Below are 5000 nucleotides of genomic sequence, written 5' to 3'. Positions count from 1 at the left end.
TCGGCTGAATTCCGGTGCCGGGAGAGTCCTGGGGAGTATCCGAAGATAGGACAGCCAGTTTTGCGCGGGGATCTAGGGCGAAACGTCTGAAAATCGCCGGTTTTCCGACCGAAGTGAGTCCAGTTTCCCGCCAAAACATGGGCGCGGCCATATTGGATTGAGGTCACATTTTCGCCAAAAGTGGAATAACTTTGGAACGAAAGGTCGCAGGAAGACAAAACTGGTATCATTTTGATCAGAAAAAAGTGCTAATAGTGATAGGAAAAAACGCGGTGTTCCTACGTTAACTCTAACACCAAAATCCGGAACCCCCCTATTACCAGGGTTGAAAACCTGCACATTGTGGCCAGGTTGAGCAACTGGATTAAACCAAATTTGGCGGAACTAGGAAATTCTTGCTGAAAACGCTCGGAACCAAGTCCTGGTGCCACAGAACAGCAGAATTATTCTTCTCAGTTCAAGAGGGCCACAAAAGAACAAGGAATTTCAACTTTCCTGACCATTTTCTACAGTTAGACAAAAACAGCAAATCCGAGGCTGGTTTCGGTTCTTTTCTGGAGCCGGCAGTTCTGGAAGTGCTTGAAGACTGGATACACGCTTTTGCTAGTAGTTCTGGGGCGAAACGACAGGAAATTGACATTTTCCGACTGTTCTGAGTTCGGATTCCCGTCAAAATGAGAGGCGGCCATCTTTGATTGAACACTTCACGCCAAAGGTAGAATAACTCCGGAACGAATCCCCGTAGAGAGACAAAACTGGTATCTATCTGTTTAGCGGAAAACGCCAACAGAGACAGGAAAAGTGCGGCGCCTCTACGCTGCCAAGAACACCTAAAACCGGCAACCTCTACTACCAAGGTTGAGGAACATCTCTGGCGATACCAGAACAAGTTAAAAAGGAGTAACTTTCTTCCAGACGGCAAACAACGGCTTCGAAGGCACAAACCCTTCTCTTGGAACACAGCGTGGAGATTAGGAGAAGATGTTGAAACCCAAGGGGATGAGAACGGAAACCCAGAAACAAGGACTGGAGGGAAGAGGACCTCTACAAACGGCAAACCCAGCAGTGGGGCCTACGTCAAAGGTCCTAAAAAACACAGGAAGCAATGACGACTCTGCAATTACAGACCCCACGCAAGGGGCGAAGACAGACAAGATACAGAAGAAGAAGACCAAGAGGGTGGAACAAAAACAAGTGACCAACAAAGAAGAGAAGGCAAAGAAAGAAGAACCACAAGGAGCGATGCCCGCCAAAGCTTCTCTTGAAACAGATTGGTGGAGCCCAACCGAGAATGACCAGGTAGAGGGAGGCAGCCGAGGAACCGAAACCGAAGAAGCTGAAGGAGGAGAGGTCCACCCTCAAACACAAACGGCTGCTAACGAAGGAGCGCTAGACAACTGGGACGAAGACAGAAATTCACAATCGTCACTCCCAACCAGCCGCGGAGAAAAGGGTACAGTTTTGTCTAGACTTTCCAAAGCAGACAAGAACACTATGAGGGCTCTCATTAAAATCTCTACATTGACGGGCGGCGACGAGGCGGTAGCCCAGCAGATTGAAGCGATAATCTCCGAACAAGCTAAATTGAAAAACCTGTTAATGGAACAGGCCCAACAGATTGCGTTCCAAAAAGGCAGGATCGAAGAATTGGAGAAAAGAAGACAAGAAGAACCACTCGAACAAAGGGAAGAGCCAACACAGAGCAACACTCCTGCAACCGAGAGCCGACCAACCTATGCTCTGGTGGTATCTTCCGGAACAATGGAGAAAAAAGAGGTCGCATCGCTTCTGAGGCAGCGGGTGGATCCCCTCGACCTGGGAATCCAAGAAGCAACAATTCGGCCAGGGAGAGAGGGAATTGTCGTGATGACGAAGTCAAAAGAAGACTCAGCTAAGATTCTCCAGTTCATTCAGAAGGACAGAGAACTGAGAAATGTTGAAGCCAAGCTCCCAAAGGAGAACAGGATCCATAAGAAAATAATTGGACTCGAGGATGAAATTGACGAGGTCAATCTCCCAGCCCGAATCGTCAGGCAAAACCGTTTGGTGTGCTCGCCAGAAGACATAACAATAAAGAAGACATGGCCGGGCAAGAGAGGCAAGACAGTGATTCTTGCCCTAAATCGAAGTGCAAACAAAGCAATCGGAAGCCGAACTGCACTGAACATCGGCTGGTCACGATGCCCGATCTTTGATGACATCTTTTGGCCCAGATGCACAAGATGCGCCATGCACGGCCACATTGCTCCCGATTGCGATGGCCCCCAGCGCTGCATTAACTGTGGCCAACGAGGTCACTACCAAAGAGAATGTGAAGCAGAATCGCACTGCAACATCTGCGAGACTGAGGGTCGCACGGAGACAGATCATTCTATGATGTCCAGGGAATGCCCGGTATACATAACAAAGGTACAGGCCGAGAAAGGCAAAATTCTAGCTAGACTAAACTAAGAGTACCCAACACACAGACACAATGGCGAATAGCACTGAAATACAAATAATACAGGTAAATTTAGGCAGGGCATTTAAGGCAAATCAGTCACTAAACAATTTTCAACAAGAAGAAGAATTCGACATATCTGTACTCCAAGAACCATATTCGCTCAACAACAAAATCATAGGGTTTCCGCTAAAGCATAAAGTTATAGCCAACAACAAAGACCCGAAGACAGCCATCATAATACACAAAGAAAATATAACCGCTTTCCCAATTATTATAGAACAAAAACTAATAGCAGTCAAGATAAATAAAGGTGAAAGAGAATTGGTAATTATCAACTGTTACTGTCCTCCGAATGAAAACGTCGAGCTGGCAATGTCAGCAATAGGAAACATTTTACAGAAATTTATAGACATTAACACGATAATAATGGGTGACTTCAACTCAAAACATCAAATTTGGGGAAGCACGGAGACGGATGAGAAAGGTGAAAAAGTATTAGAATTCACAGTATTACACAACCTGACATTATTAAATGCCAAAGAATCACCTCCGACATTTAAAACAAGTAGGGCGAGGGGTTGGATTGACCTCACCATATGTGACGCAAACCTAAACCAGGATATTAAAAGCTGGGAAGTACTTAAAACCTATAATCACAGCGATCACAGATACATTAAAGTTGTTATTAAAAATGAAGAACTTCCAGAGGAATATGGCCTAACGTTAAAAGGGCAAACAAAAGTCATGGAAAAGTTGCAAATTGATCCCTGGTTTGAGGAAGTCCAGGGGAAAATAAACACGAAGGAAAGTATTGAAGAAATAGTGAATACGCTACACGAGAAAATCGAGAAACTTAAGAAGGAATTCAGTAAAAAGAAAAAACCTTCTAAACAAAAACCGAATACTTGGTGGTCAAGAGACCTAGAAATTGAAAGGAAGAGAGTCAGAGCACTACGAAGGAGGTATCAAAAGGCGAAAGGGGATATCAGAGAACAATACAAAAAGGAATACTATAAAGAACATGACACGTATAACAACATGATAGAACAGGCTAAAAACAACAGTTGGAAAACTCTATGTACTAAGGCTACGAAAAATCCATTCATCCTACCGTATAAAATTGCACGAAATAAGATGAAAACCAAGGTTATGTTTAGAAGCATCACAAAAGAAAATGGAGAAGTCACAAAGACTCTTCAGGAAACAATAGAACACATTCTAGGAAATTTATACCCTAACTGCATGGAAAATGACGAGCCAGGACACAGTCAAATACAATCAAGCAACGACACAATAAACAATAACAAACAGGGAGGAAATTGGACATCGGGAGCAGAAATGAGAGAAAGAAATTTACCCAGTGATGACCTCCCATTTACAGAGATTGAAGTAACGCAGATAGTAAAAAATCTGAGGAAAGATGTAACCCCCGGACCAGACAACCTAAAAACTAACCTCATACAAGTGATGTATGAAAGGCATAAGACTTTCTTTGTCAATCTTTTTAATGCATGCTTAAAGCACGGACATTTTCCTCAAAGATGGAAAGAATCTAAAATTATATTGATTCCAAAAGGGAACGGAGAGGACAAATCCGAGGAAAACAAATATCGCCCAATAGCTATTAACTCGATTTTGGGAAAAATATTAGAAAAGCTCATAAAAGATAGAATCTATTATTTCTTGTTTAAAAATCACCATTTTAACAAAAAACAATTTGGATTTACCCATGGGACATCAACAACCACGGCATTGGAAGAAATAATCAAACGAATAAACCAAGCGAAAATTGATAAGCTAAACAGCATGCTAATAGCACTAGATATTAAAAACGCATTCAATTCTATAAAACCCGAAGTAGTTATTCAGAAATTAGAAGAATATAAGTGTCCCAACAACCTAATAAAACTGGCGGACAATATTCTACGGAACAGGAAAATAATCTATGAAACAGATGGAGTAAAAATTAAGAAAACACTAACTTCAGGTTCCCCACAGGGGTCACCTTTAAGCCCACTCTGTTGGAATATAACAATAGGCGACCTATTAGAAACTCAGCTTCAAGAAGGAGTACACATCCAAGCCTTTGCGGACGACGTGGTGTTACACATAAAGTTCCGCTCAAGAAAAGAGGTGGAGGAAAAAGCTACGAAGGCACTAACACTAATAAATCAGTGGGCACATCAAAAAGGAATAACCCTGAATAAGGAAAAATCGGAATATATGATAATCGGAAAGCAGTACATTAGCCATCAACCCCAAATAAAAATCGGACAGGATAAAATCAAAATGGTTAACGAAATGAAAATTCTAGGGGTGGTCTTGGACACAAAACTAACATTCCTCCCACATCTAAAATACTTAAAAAGAAAAGTAGACGAAGTCACGTATAATTTAAGTCGTACAATAAAAGACGACAAACATACAAATAGAAACACACTACAGTTAATATATAAAAGGGGTATAGAACGAATGGTTACATACGCCTCCCCAGCATGGTATAGCCGAAAAACCATTTTTATTAAAAAACTGAAATCAATCCAAAGATTACCTTTAT

Source organism: Rhipicephalus microplus, unplaced genomic scaffold (assembly GCF_043290135.1).
Source record: "Rhipicephalus microplus isolate Deutch F79 unplaced genomic scaffold, USDA_Rmic scaffold_381, whole genome shotgun sequence".
Taxonomy (NCBI): Eukaryota; Metazoa; Arthropoda; class Arachnida; order Ixodida; family Ixodidae; genus Rhipicephalus; species Rhipicephalus microplus.
The sequence above is the reverse complement of the archived record's forward strand: the minus strand, read 5'-3'. Positions refer to the sequence as shown.